This window comes from Bombus pyrosoma, linkage group LG8 (genome assembly GCF_014825855.1).
Source record: "Bombus pyrosoma isolate SC7728 linkage group LG8, ASM1482585v1, whole genome shotgun sequence".
NCBI lineage: Eukaryota > Metazoa > Arthropoda > Insecta > Hymenoptera > Apidae > Bombus > Bombus pyrosoma.
Window position 1 is genome coordinate 11443187 of NC_057777.1, and position 15375 is coordinate 11458561.

At 41.6% G+C, this 15375-nt stretch overlaps 1 protein-coding gene across 3 annotated transcripts in view; it reads left to right on the forward strand.

Annotated features, from left to right (window-relative positions):
* LOC122569945 overlaps nucleotides 1–15375 on the forward strand; it is a 101795-nt gene that overhangs the window by 75635 nt on the left and 10785 nt on the right. The window contains exons 3-4 of one of the 3 annotated variants that reach the window (XR_006317628.1): nucleotides 13700–13931; nucleotides 14016–15005. The exons of the other annotated variants lie outside the window; for them this stretch is intronic. The gene's annotated coding sequence lies outside the window, so the exon portion shown is untranslated. Of the gene's footprint in view, nucleotides 1–13699; nucleotides 13932–14015; nucleotides 15006–15375 lie in introns of those variants that run through there. 3 annotated transcript variants of the gene reach the window in all.

A 15375-nucleotide genomic window follows, 5' to 3' on the forward strand; every position in this document is an offset into this window, starting at 1 on the left:
TATTCAATTCATACAAATATATTCATCTATAAAATGATGAAATTTCCATAATTAGAAGGTTGGTGTATGCTGCGTATCATATCGCGCAGGAATAATTAGCTCCATTTCATCCAATGATGTTATTACAGAAATTCATACTGACCACATGGTCATCTGATATAAGTGCACGAACGAAAGAAACCATCCGTTATTATCTTTTTCCTTGTGAACTTTCGCACGTTCGCGGGGATACGCGATCTCGAAGAAGCGCGCCAACGAGAGTCGTAAATTCCCGTTACGATTGACTAATTGACGCCACGAATCGTACGATCCCTTATTTCTTGTGGGATAATAAGGGTGATTAATTGAAATAACGCTGCGGTTAACAGGTTACTATATATTTAATCGATCCAACAACTTCGGTGTTATACAATAATGAATGTGTGTACGAACAACGACGAGTGAGTACGACCTGAGACTCTTTTAGTATCGTTGCGTTGACTGACTGTACTCAACTGAATACTTATTGACGACTTGATCGAGAGTGACTTGTTGATGACTTGCTCGAGAGTTGAACGAGAGTGACGTGGTGATGACTGCTTGACCACTTGCTCGAGAGTTGAACGAGAGAGACGTGGTGATGACTGCTTGACCACTTGCTCGAGAGTTGAACGAGAACAGAACGAGAACTGAACGAGAATTGAACTGGAAAACTGAACTGCCCTTAAGGTGTCTCGGAGGAAAGCTTGGTGTGGGTGCGCCCTTTGACCGAAGAACGCGGATTGGCTGTTCACACTTTTCGTCCAGGAAGTGAGGGTAACGATCCGCGATGCCGATCGGTGATGACCCACTCTAATGAACAGGATATGCAGAAGTCTCCCACCAACGTAGAGCGGCGGTGGACTTTGCTCCTGATGAAAAACAGCCTTTTACGATGGACATGTGTTAGCTTTTGCCATCCGGTGACTGTCCGCTTTCTCCGTGATTCTTAAGAGCGCCTAATAAACTCAAGGACCTTTCCAAGACCCAGCCATAAAACTGAAAATACTTCGAGAATTAGAAAATTCTCCAGACATGTAATTAGACTGGCAAACATGTGTGGAAACAATGAAGCTAAAGGTTAACGTTTTATGGTGGGTCCGGGGTCTATTGAGAATCGGGAAGACTGTAGGTTGGCCGTTGGCTGCCAGGTAACGAGGGATGGCGTGCAGATGTCCCACGCGACGTAACACCTTGTATATATCTATAAGTATCATTTCTCCACTACCCAGCATGTGCATATTCTAAGCGCAACTTCTTTTTGTTTCCGTTTCAGAGTTCGTAACGCGTATATCGTATCTAATCTTTACACTTTTTTTCTTCTTTTCTTGTATCTCAATAATCGTTTAGTACTGCATGATTCTTAGGAACTTCGTGAATACTCTACAATGTCGCCCATCTAACACATTGCAGTTAAATTATTTTTCATCACTAAATTCATCTTTTCTTCGGTATTTCCTACACTGCATAACGTACTTTCGTAATTTCTATAGTTTTTCTCTACACTGAGAGGCGAATAATATCCAGTGCTTCAGTGTTGGATGTTTCAAATGTTTACATCGTTGCAAAAAACGTTGCTCGTTTGATAAGGCCTACTATTTTGGCATATCCTTTTTTGTTAATACCAGCGATTGCTCTCTGCTCACCCTTGTGTTATATTTTACAGACCTTTCTAAGGATTGTGTTACTATGTTTCAATATCCATTAATGAATTTTGTAATTTTGATCACGATATAGTTATTTGTAATGTATATATAGTCCTACTTTGATTGACTAATTGATTTACTTGCAAAATTTAGTGAGAAATAAAACTAAATATTGCGTAAAGTTATACGCTATCATTTTGCTTTCGAAACACCTTAATAGTAATCAATAAAAAATATGACAAGATTCTACTTAGATTTCCTTCTATAACTTCCATATCTTTTCTGCATGTATATAATTTATAAAATATAACATTTAAAAAATATAAACTCGTAAAACATATAATATTGAGAATGTTCTCATTTCTCCTGGTACCGTACATCAAACGTAGTGTCAAATTATATTACAATGAATAAAAATATAGCAGCAGAAATGGAAAATGTAAATAACCCATGGGAGAAAGGAGGATATCTCTTATGAAGACACCACAACTCCCATGATCTATTGTCCCAGTCAGAATTAACTAAAAGTGGTTAGAATGAAATAATGACGTAACTGTAACGCTGGCCGTATGTCATGCCAACAATGGGAGCCAAGGCAGTAAAACTCGTTAGCGACACACACCCGTGCGCCAACACGTGCTTGCATAGCGATTAAGAAAAACCGACGGCCAGTAGATGAAAGAAGGCCAAATGCAGTCGAATGAAATCAAATATTAAAAACAGGGCCTTGGCTAATTAAGATTCTCTTAACATGTTCACTGCCAGCGTCACACAGTTATGACGCATCGATTTTCATTCAGAGCTCAGAATCATAGATATGGGAAGACAGTCAATTTTCGTTATCTCCGCATAAACAAATGATTTCTGCCGTGAACTTGGCAAATATGGTTGAAAACGCGCAAATCTATAACCAGCGCGTGTGATCTGAGATTATATTATATCGTTAAAAAAATTTATTACGACAAAGTATTAAATCGTCTCTCCGTGTGTTCTCTAATACTACCCAATTTTGCAATTGCTAAAATATATAACAAATATGTAAGTATCCTAGAATATATATTATTATAATATAATACATAAACGTCATAAATTAGTAAGCAAATTTTCATATCCAGGAGACACTTAATGAAAAACAAACGAATATTATATGACAGTTTGAGTGATAAAAGCAGGAAATATGATGGAGGCATCACAGGTTCATTTGAAATTAGTATTGGATTGCACGAAAAATTCGTTCCGATTTACATTTCGATTCAATATTCATTTATTGAATTATATAAGTGCCATTTTGTTCCACAACCTTTCTTCATCTTTCACGCAACTTAAATAATCCATTCTTCCAAAATTTCTAGAATTTCTGGCGAAAAACTTTTCAATATGAAATAAAAAAAGTGATGGTTCTCTTGATGAAGATTGGATAATCCTCATAATAGTTATTTGGAGAGAAGCAAACATTGATGCGTTTTTGTTGAAGGTCACCGCTTTCAAGAAAACTCTACATCTGGTCTTTTTAGCTTTCTAAAGCACTGAAGCTATCGACAGCGCATAGACAAAAGACTACGACGAAGGCAGACCATAAACAGGCGACGTTGGCATCGGGGTTTTTCAGTTATAGAGTAACACTGCTAGCGTGCGGATCTGGACCAGCTCATATTATTATTTCAATTTTTGTACTTTTCACTTCCGTATTTCAAATGTATTTTTCTACCTTATAATTTATCCACGCGTCTCTCTCATTATACATCTAATAACCTCAACAGTTTTACGTAATTTTACTGGAAAGGAAGAACTAATATAATATATAAATAATATAAATAGTAAAAATGAAAAGTAAACAATTTTTAACGTGTGATAATTTAATAAGACGAGTATCTAACGCTCCTTTTCTCTCGATTTGTTTGGCAATTATTTTATTCACTAATTTTTCGAGAGCTTCAAATATGATCTCACTGCACTCAAGGCTGACAATAGACAATGTGCAAAGAAAACATAGTCAAGAAGGCTTTAAGTGAAAACATACATACATGCCTGTATGGAAACTGCAACTGCTCACGAATACAGTTTCGACTCAGATTTGAGAATTCTATAAGATATCATTTTAAACTATACTAAACATATAGAATACGCTGACCCGCGTATATAAATGATATCTGTGAAATGTCGGTCCTACCAAATTAAACTCGGACTGTTTCCTGAAACTGCTCGATCAAATGATGCATTGATTTATAGTAGTAAATCTAGGCATCAGAAATTTGCTCCGTATGAAGAAAGTCCATCGTACTCGGTGTATTTATTACCGTTACGAAACATATATACTCTAATAGGAACACTCCTAAGATGATAATGCTTAGAGGAAAACGCGTCAGAATCGCTGTCTCTCAAATTCATTCAATGAGTAAGTGACGAATGAAGATGCGTATTAAAGTTATGTGCAAATATTCGTAAATTGGTGAGACGTTCGGACAAGTTTGTTCGATGAAGATCAGCTACATACTCTGTTCGCGGGCGAAGAAATGAGCCCCTACGTGAGTAAAAAAGGAAGGGGAAATAAGGAGAAGACAAAGAGTTGACGAATGTATGGAAGGGAAACTAAATCTCAAAATAAGGAACAAGAAAAAACAAGCTACTTACGATGACACCGTTGCTAGTCATCTGTTTTGCATGACGATTGCCTATACCATCACCCTTGTTGAATATTTTAGCAGTTCTAGTATATTTGAGCATATTATATTATATTTCGATGCACACTACCTCTTCGACCACTTATTTCCGTGATTATGAGTGAAGAACAAACAGAAGATACTTATCGTAAATTAAATTTTAGCAAGAAGAAACTTTTTGCGACGTTAACTCCAAATGGGAAAATATGTACATATCAGCATGGATCATAACCTCCCTTTTTTTACATTAAATGTTTTGTAAAGTTGTATTTCAAAGCATGACATGGCTCTCGTTGAAGGAAATCGTTTCGTGGAAGGAAACTTCAAATAGTGAAGGAGTAAAATTATATAGCTCTGAAAGAATAATATAATTTAACATGAAAATATTAAAAAACTGAGTACATCAAAATATAATAGATATTTTACAAGGAAAGTGAAACATGAAATATTAATATAATTAATATAAGAAATCATTTATTTTTCTAGAATATATTTTGTATGGCGCGTGTTATCATTTTGTTATCTCAAATTTATCTTCTATTTATATTTCTTTACATAATTTTCATAATATAGTTATGAATTAGATGTATTTTCATAATTTATATTCTACTAGCGAGTTTTCACATGTTCAATGAGATATGTAGTATAGGAAGTGTGTAAATATATTTTTTGTGTATCTTGAAACACAAACTGGAATATTGAGCATGTTATCATTTTCCTGTGGATTGTAAAATAATCAACTGTGGTTGATAAATTAATGAATTGTAAAAATTTGTCAATTTGTACTAGGTGTGCGAGTAGTAACGACAGTGAACACACAATTGAATACCCATACGACAAACTCCTGAGCTTTACACTTACTTTTAGGTCGGTCCAATTTTTATCGATTCCACGATTCGAGGGCCTCGACCGCTCTGGGTTATTTAAAATATAGCTAGAGGAATGGGAGGAGAGACGCTCAGGTTTGTTTGCATGGCGGAGAGGGTGTTCGGACGGAGCTGTGAGTATGATCGAAATATCCGGGAAAACTGGAGAATTCGGACAAGGAAGTTAATCCGAGCAAATGGCTAGTGTCTATGAAAAAAGTGGGTATAAGAACTAGCAGAATTCGGTCTGGAAAAGACGTGACAAGGGAAATAAAATCACGCGTGAGGTTATGGCGGTGAGGAAGCTATATTGGGACGTGCGACAATAGCGCCGTGCACAAACTACACGGACGCCGCCATATTGACACGAGCGCCGAAAGCGCGTCGCGCGGGGCATTTGAAAGTGGTATTGACTGATGGTAGTGACAAGTGCGGTTATAGGTGGCCATTTTGAGCTCCTAATGGGGAAAAGAAGGACACAATTGTAGCGGAGGATAATGAGGCGGATGAAACCATGAGAGGAGGGGTTCTGCCGCTCCGTACTGAGCACGGGGAGCCTACGGACTGAGGAAACGTCGGAGGAACAAGAGACGTCCGCTATCGAAGAGCCCCGTGCGAAGAAAAGGAAGGTCGGTATATCTCCCGAGCTCCTCACGGATCCGGTTGAAGAGATAAGGACATCCACTACGGCTCACATAGGAGCGGAACTGCTCCGTCGAGCTTCTGAGGTGACCAAGGTTGCCGAAACATCTCGCAACCTCAAGGCCACACACATAAAGATGCTGAGAGAAGGATGGAACGCAACAGAGATGGTGAGAATAATGGTCCCCGCTCCTGGCGCTTTCGCAATAATGGAAGGACGCACAGCAGCATTAGAGGCGCAGAACGAAGCGCTCCGAAAAGAGTGTCTCGCGCTCCACGGCAGAGAAGAACGACGAGACAGCGCGTCTCACCGCGATCTAACGCAAAATGAAGGATCTAGGCCCCTCACTGATCCAGCTGATGGAGGAACGCCTCCAAAACGTCGAAATAAGAAGGGAAGAGGAGGTCGTCTCCGACGAGGCCACGAGAAGGGTAGAGCCTAGAGTTCTACACACTCCAGCGAGCAAGGAAGGACAAGTGGCTGCCATGGAATGGCAGACCGTTGAAAGAAGAAACGGCAACAAGAAACAATCGGTGGAGAAACAACCGGTGGAGAAACAACCAGAGGAGAAACAACCGGCGAAGATCACTCCAGGGACAGGGGCGATGGGCCCGAGGAAATACTCGTAGGGAGGATCGGAGAATGTGCGAAGAGGGGGAGACAAGCTGCCTTTTCCATACACAACGCGAAGTCGAAGGCCATCTGGTTCTACGGCGAAAACAGGCGAAGGTCTCTTCCGCACGGTCTGGGCATAAGCATGGGGGAGGGAATAGCTGAGGTGCCGAGGTGTCGGCGGAGCGGGAGTTGCGATGCGCCGATTATACGTGAGCGTCAGTCGGTTCCGAGTGATGTACGGAGCTCCGGTGTGGGCGGACGATCTTATGACGAGTCGTCGCAGCATTCTCCTCGTAAGGAGGCTGCACAGGGTGACCGCCATCAGAATCGTCAGGGGATATCGAATGGTATCCCACGCGTCGGCGACTGTTTTGGTCGCGTCTTCCCCGTAGGAGATCTGAGCGTTGGTACTCAAGCGGAGATACTCCCGCATGAGAGCGCTGGAACCCGGGGAGAATGCGACTGAGCAGGCGGCCTCAGACGACCCTTGAACCGCTGAAGAGGATGCGCGGGTCCAGCGGCGGTCTCAGATGATCAACGAGGGAGGCGAACACCGAGGCGTCAAGGCCGTCCTCCCGAGTTTGGAGTCATGGAGGAGCCACCGCGGTCTCCCGCTGTCCTTCAGTATGACACAGGTGCTCACGGAACACGGCGTGTTCGGCGAGTACCTGATGAAAATCGGACGCGAGACGACGGACATTTGTCACTACTGCGGGGAGGGCAGGGACACGGCGCAGCTGTAGTGTCGTTCGGCGTGGGAGCTGCCCGCTACACTCTGCGTCTCATCATAGGCGAGAGATTGACCCCCTCTGCAATCGTAAAAGCGATGCTGAGCGGGTCGCAGGAATACGAGGCTGTCAGTCTCTTCTACGAGCGAGTTATGCTCATAAAGGAGAGGGCAGAAAGAGAGAGAAAGAAAAACTCTCACCCTTGTAGGGTAACGTGATGGACGCGACTAGCAGGGGGATGGCGCTAGGGGCAATGACTTTCACTGGAACCAATATATTAGGACCAGCTCGATCAAGGGGTCGCGGGGAGTGCACTGGTAGTAATTCGCGAAGACCGAGATCACGGGACATTCTTGTCACACGCGTAGGCCGGCCATCTTGGAGTTTTAACCGGTATGAGATCGACATTACTCTGCTGCTGCCCACAGCGGCGGAGTGTCTATGAGGATTTCTCCACATGCAAAAAAAAGGTAGAGGAGTAGGAAAGAAAAGGAAAAGACATTTGGATATAGTGGATTTGAAGTACAATTTTATTCGCAAAATATAGCAAACGGAGGGAGAACCGTGGAAAGACTTGATCACTTGTGCCCTTCATGTGACGCTGGAGAGAAGAAAAGGAAGAAGAAACGAGAGAGAAGAGACCAAAAGAATGAAAAATAAAAACTCTCTTCACAAAAGAAAGAAAAGTTTGCATATTATTAACTATGCATATAAACTATGCATATTATTCACTTTATCTTATCGTTATCCACACACACACACACACACACACTCACGTTTTCACCTTGTACACTTGTTGCATACGTACTGTCTACCTCTCACTCGGTCGCAGATACATCGTTTAGACTCTAGGATATCGCGCGGGAATATACGCGCTTTCTCTCATACCTATAGAAATGTTAACTCAAACTTGGCGAAACTACTTATGATATTTATATTAATATTTATTTGATCTATTAGAATCATTTTTAGATCAATATTTATATAATATTCCACAATCCATGCAATGACTTTTTTCAAGTAAATAACAGTTTAACATTTTTTTAAAAGTGTGATATCATTCAAAACAATTGCTTCTATGTAATGAAACATTGCAAAATTTATAGACAAAACATATTCTGCTTCTTTTCTTTTTTAATTGTGCAAACTCTGCATTGTTTTTGGGGTTTTCTTACTTCGACGACTAGACACTATATTTATAAGTTTATGTTTTCCGAAATTTGATAGCCTTCCTGGATGATCTAATCTGGATGTTCTCCTTCTCAGCTCAGAAGTGTTTGTTGTACTAGATAAAAATCTTCATCGTTTTCCTTAGATTCACAATCTTCTATCCATGTAATTATCACTTTCTGCAGGAAATTTGTTTATATGTATTCTTCTTTCCACTTAGCAGTGTATATGCCTAAACGAATTGAAAAGTATACTGTTAATAAAAAAACAAAACAACTCATTTAACGCATTTCTTTGTCTTCCTAAAGATTGAATAATAGGATACATATTAACCCGCGCGATTTACGCCCTTCATGTATTTGTTTTAATATGTTATGGAATAAGGCTTTTTTATTGGGCTATCTGATCTTTTATTTTTGTTTCTGGATTCCATTAATTGTGCTATATGTATTGTTGATATCATGTTTACATTTCTCTTGCTATTATTCTGCTTTATCGAGTCGCGAAAAGACACTCTCTCGGACGATCTCATCAACGAGTTAAGTAACGTCTTTGCGGTCAGTGATTACTCCACGTTTTAACATAAAGTCCAACTTAGACTTTGATGAAATGTAAATTCGCCACCCCGTTGATCGCGGCTGCGTTACTGAACCTAGGATCATTGTCATTAGCTTCTCGAGTATCTAATTACCATGGTTACTTGTCAAATTCTGTGATAATCATATTAGCACTAGTAAATATCTCCTCTATCGCATAACAACAATGTCTCATCCAAATGAAGATTCGTTTCAAGCCCCTAACCCTAATCATAATGTGAACCCGTCATATATCACAAATCTGAGTTATTTCATTCTATTATTGTGAGTCAACTTTCTTTTATTAATGTAATATCGTCAATGGAATATATTGTTATTATATCCTGATATTTGTAATTTATTTACAATGAATAGATTGTACAGATATAGCCAGAAAAGCGATGGTAGTTTAATATGAACTAATCGCAATAACACGCTACAATCTAGACAACTCTCGACACAACGGATCCAACGTTCTCTCTCACGCGGACCACACTCTCTTGACAACGCTAGCAACACTATGTCGACAACGCAACTCGCACTCTCTGACTTCTCGACTGATTCCCTTCGACTTCTCAACTAAAACTCAAAACTGAACTGCCCTCGCATATCTTTTGTCTTTCCGTAGACCCACCACGCACGTGTTCCGCGACCGCTCGTGGCCAAGGCTACGTAGGCCTTTTCTACGAAACTATTCAATCGAAGGACCGACGACACATAAATGGTCCCATCGGCGCCTTGCCTCTCGGGACATTGTTTATGGTTCGCTAGATATTTCTTAGGCCCTCTTCCCCGATACTATATTAATTTCTATTGTTCAACCTCTTTATCTATTTTGCACTTTTTATACTCTTTATACCTTATCTATTTTATACTATTTTATACTTATTATTTTAATGGTTTATACACGACGTTGTCATTGTAACTTACAATACCGATGTCTATTCCTAAGGTCTAGAATATTACTTATTCCCATTATAATGGTATATATATTTATATTTTATTAATTAATTCATTATTAATTTCCGGTTAATCATGCCTTAGTGTTCTACATTGATGAGTTTGCTATCCACTAGACCTTAATGGTCTAATAACCAACATGCAAACTTATTTGATTACAGCCAATCAGAATCACTAACATCATATTACTATATTACTGTACTACTAAGCTAGTGTATTACAGCGCTCTTGTGTTCCTACTAGCTAGTCATTACTGAAAGCGGTCCTGAAACCAACATGGCGATAGTCTGTTTTCATTTCTTGTGTTGTCTGTTATGCTTTACATATTTATTTACTTGAAAATTCTCGCGAGTGTTAATTATGCGCTGACAAAATAATTTTTCATACCTTTGGTGCTACCTTATTATCTCTGCCGGTGTTGTATTCTTCTTGCTCTGGTCTTATGTGCTGTGGAATGTCCTCTCCTTATTTCGTTAAGTGCACTCTTCAGTCTTGTGCTTATACATTTTTGCAGTTCCAATTTCTTCTGGTATGCTCATTTTCATTTTTCTAACTTCTTGTGGTTTTATATCTTTCTATTTATTACACTGTTTATCCTGATGAGTACTTGCGTCATCCTATATGTGAGTAGGAGTTCATCACGGCTCCCTCAAGCCTCCCAACTTGGGAGGACCGCTTACACTATTCGGTGTTCACTGTTTTTCTTGCATAGCTGGAACCGCCACTGGTTCCTCCCACGCCACTTCTTCCGCCCCCGAACATCTCGAGTCGCCTATTCGGCTGCACCGCCCACTGAGTCCAGTGCATTTAGGCGTTTACATTTTCGCCTAAGCGCCAATGCCTCTAACTCACGCATAGGATACCGTTCGGTATATCCCCTTACAATGTTGATAGCAGTAACCCTATGCAGTTTCCTCAACGGAAGGACTCGCCACCATATCGCCAGCCCATACTCGGGACCTGGCGATACCCTCGTATATTCGGCGCCCTGCGACTCCAGCCCTGCCAATGTTCGGCAGCATACCGCACAAAGCGTTAACTGCTGCCTGCACCTTGGGTACTAGAAGATCAAAGTGCGGCCCAGACTTCCATTGGCTGTCGATGATGAGATCCAGATACTTCATCCGGAACTCCACTTCGACGGCTTCCCCAGCCATGCTTATGCTCAAACTGGGCGGAGAAGTCCCTTTCATGTTCCTGTTGTAAAACCATATGTCTTTCGACTTTGCCGGAAAGACCCTGTGGCGGTACTCGACAGCAATCACCATCGGACGACGGCAACGCAGTAGTTAGCGCCTCAAGTTACGAACGTTCGGGACCCGGGTTCAAATCCCGGCGATCGTAGTCCGATTTTTCTTCCACGACACCTTAATGAGAAGAAAGCAGCAGTACCCCAGCAGCGACATCTGCATCAGCAGAAAGCCACTGTGACCTTTCCGACACGTAATATTTCGTGTTATCCGCGCCCCCCGTCCACGACCAGAGTGTCATCCACGTAAGACACCATCGCCGTGCCCGTAAGTATCGGACAGCGCAGCACCTTGTCATACGCTTCCTTCCCGGTGTACCCGATCCACCCGTCATTGAGGCTGTAGGCCCAGAATAGTCAAACAAAATCGTAGGGCACGTAGAAGAACTCCAGGGCCTTCGCTATCCTGTCCCATGACATGGTGTTTAACTCAATGAAACCATCCAAAGGTATCGCCAACGACACATCATACCGTGTAACCATGGCCTCTAAAACGGCTCGCAGGCGCCTGACAGCGTCAACCTCTCCGATATCCTTACTGGCTTTCGTGCCAATCCGGTACCCGCCCCGACATGTAGTCCTCCAGACAGCCGGACTCCAGACAATTCTTAACTCCCTTAAAGAGCTTTCCGACCTCGTCCAGCAGACATATCGGACGGTACCTGGATGGCGAGGTTATTGGTCGGCCCTCTTTTTGGAGTAAGACTAGTCATCCGCCACGCCTGGGAATAAACTCCTTCCTTCCTTTAGACACCATGTATAGAGGCGCCGAAGTTTTGAAGCCATAACCCTCATTGCGTCCACCCAGACCCGGCCTGAGACTTCGTGCAGATTCGGCACCACGTCGCGGAAGGCCATTCTTCTGGTCACCTCCTGCAGCTCTTCTTCCGTGACTTGCCATTTGCCCTCCCACTTCACTGTCCAAGATGTTGTTCGTGTCTGTTCTGGTGCGATGTTATCTTATCGGGGGAATGCATCTTAATGACTTCCAGCAGCAGCGCCAACACCATTTCCGCCATTATCGGGGGAGGGGAGGTTCGGGCGAAGCTTTCTCATAACTGCTCTATATGGGCTCCTACACTGGTCGGACTTGACTGCTTTGATGAGGTCCAACCAGATCCGGGCCTTGGCAATCTTGATCTCCCTCTGCAATGATCACCGCATCTCGCGATACGCCTGGTAGCAGGCTTCGTTGCGAAGCCGTTTTTCGCGAACCCTCTGATACCGCCTTTGAGTTTGAACACATCCCATCCTCAGCTCTGCGACATCAAGGGTCCACAAATGAACGACACCATCTCGTCTTACACCAGGTATGGATCGCGGCATGGATGCGTCGCATACCACCGCCATGTCTTGGTGGAGGCTCTTAGCCTCCTCATCCACGCTTGATTCCCTCGTGGCGACATCCACTCCAGATAACATATAACGACCGCTTGGAGTAGATCTCTGTCCCTCTCTTCCACCTTGGCGGTGGGTGTACACGTCCCCCCACTCGGAGGGCTGCGGTCATCACCTACAGACACTGTCCCAGGACTGAAAATATCATCCACCTCCATAAATATATAGATGTGGACCGAGAGTGACTCGACGTCCTCGGCCACTTTCCAGTCTGCGACCCATGTAAACGCGTTGGGGGTCGTTCACCCTGTGGAGTCCCTCTTCACCAACAGGAGCTCGAGTTCCACAGCCCACTATGACAGCGCTAGCCGGCATGCGTTCGTCCTGGGTTCCCCCATTCCGTGGAGTGAGCACTGAAATCCCCCATGAAGATGCACCAGGCGGGGAAGGAATTGCCTGACTCAATTGCCAACCCCCTCTAGGAAATGTTGTGCGGCGGCACTCGACTGTAAACTTTCCAACGGTTTCTGTGCCGTGGCTCGCTACACAAAGACCCTATAACTGCGGACAAGATGATCGCCAGATGCCGATACATTCTTACCGAATATTTCTAGCCAGCCTAAGGACCCGCTATAAATCTGAGGATTTATTTTAGCTAAGGTCCTCCAAAGAGGCAAATAGACTTTGTTTTATCAGTCTCTAAGTCTACCACCTACTACGGGAAAACACGAGAAATCTGCTTTCTCTCACGTACGATGCTTTTTGCTAGCAACTTCCTCACAAGGGCAGCTAGAATCCCTTTCCAACGACCAACACAAAAATTAGCTAATAAACAACGACGTCCATTTCCCTCACTTTTCGAACCAAAGCTTTCCTCAGCGAATCCGATCATCTCGCATCCTCAGACATACCCCATCACAGCTTTCCTTAGCAGCAGCATCGTGACGGAAAAGCTGTCTTTACATACAGTCGTTACCCTTCAGTCGTTACATACAGTCGACTCACAACGGTCGTCACAGTCGCACGGTCCGAGGCAATCAACAATCCAAGTTTTCGGCATCTCGCGTAATCATCGTCCGAACATCGCATCGTAACACATCGACCAGTAGTCGAACTCTTAATCGCGAATCGCGAACCGATAATAGTAACCGCGAGCTCTGCGCATCAGTGTACACGTAGAATATATGGTGAATAAATATTTACTGTTGAATGTATTTGAGTGTTCCTTCAGTACGTATCACGACCTAATCACCTCAGCTCAAATGCAGCCCGCCCGCTGTTGGGAAAGATGTACATATCACCACCACCATTCCTGCCCGCTCGAGCGATTCAAACGTGAAGAACCATATTGTGAAATTACCAAAGGATTTGGAAGAGCTAAAGAACAAAAAATTAAAATACATTATGGTTGAAAAGAAAAAACCAAAACCATTAAGACTATACGAGCCGCGAATTGAAGCAGTGTGTGTAAAAATCGAATTTGTAATTTCAAATCGCGCCATTTTATAAATTCAAAAATGTTATTAAGTTTCGTATATTCTTTACAGATAGGACGGTAAGAAACATAAGACTGTGTCCAGGGAGAAAGCTGAAAGAGAAAAATTGTTGCACAAGAATAAAGAAGAAATGAAAGGTGCTATGCGTGAAATACGAAGAGGCAGAGCTTTCTTAAAGAAACTACAAATACTACAAAATAAACAAACAAAATAAACTACAAAATAAAACAACAGAATAAGATCAATGAAGAACGTAAGCGCAAGGTGAAAGAAATCTTTGGCGAAGCTTCAGTGCAACAGAGTGAATTAGAGAAATTAAAACAGAAGAAGTAATAGTAATAGAATAGCGGCGCATTCCGGAGTCGGTGTATATTACATTTCTTAGACAATATTGGTATTTTGAATGATTTTGTGCGATTGTACGCAACGATGACCTCGGATATAACGGATCGTGATCAGTATATCAGCGTTTTTTAAGATTTTTCTAATTTTATTAACTGTGATAAATGTAAATAAACATTTTCATAACAAGTAAATCTTTTAACCAATATCGTTTGTGAAAACAATATTGTAATTCTATCAGACTGAGGTAATTCCTTATGGAAAAATCTAGCAGGAAAGGAAATAAAATTCTCACGTGCGAGGCTTAGTTCTGAAGGAAAACGAGTTCGAATTTTTGTCGAGTGTGCTTGAATTTCGCTAATTATAACATAAAATTTTCGTATGACACTTCGTTTTTGCGAAAATCGAGTTTGAAAATTTATTAATTATATTTGAACATTGCTAATTCCAGTCTAGGTAGAAGTAAATAATCAGATTATTCTACATATGAAAATAGGTCGGAAATGTAAAATAAAATTTATTCACAAGACGGTTTGTTTTCGAGGAAAATAAATTTGCAGATCTATCACTCGTGTACACTAGGACAATTCTTAATTAAACGCGTCCAAATTCTACTTTCTTGAAAATTAAGCGGAAAAACTAATTGACAAATTTTATATCATACTTTTAATTTATTTTCGCAAAATAACCTTCTTTTTATATTTTCATAAGGAATCGCCTTACGTTCGCTTGTATCGTATATGGATGTTCTTCGGCCACACCCTGTATAAACCGATCTTAGGAATAAAATGTATATGAACAATATATATGTAATAAATGGTTTCTAGAGATACATTTCTTACTATTTACACTGTCCTGTTTAGTTAAGATATTATTGTTCTAAAATGATTAAAATAAATCAAATAACCAACTGGTTTGCGAAAACTTATGAAACTTTTACCAACATGTGTCTTACACTTTTGTAGTAACACTAAAATGGCACCGAACCCGATATAATTTTCTTGCGTGGAGAGATCCTCATGGTCACCCCGTCGCTGTTCTCTGTTGGAGCGGCGTGGTAGTGTCGGAC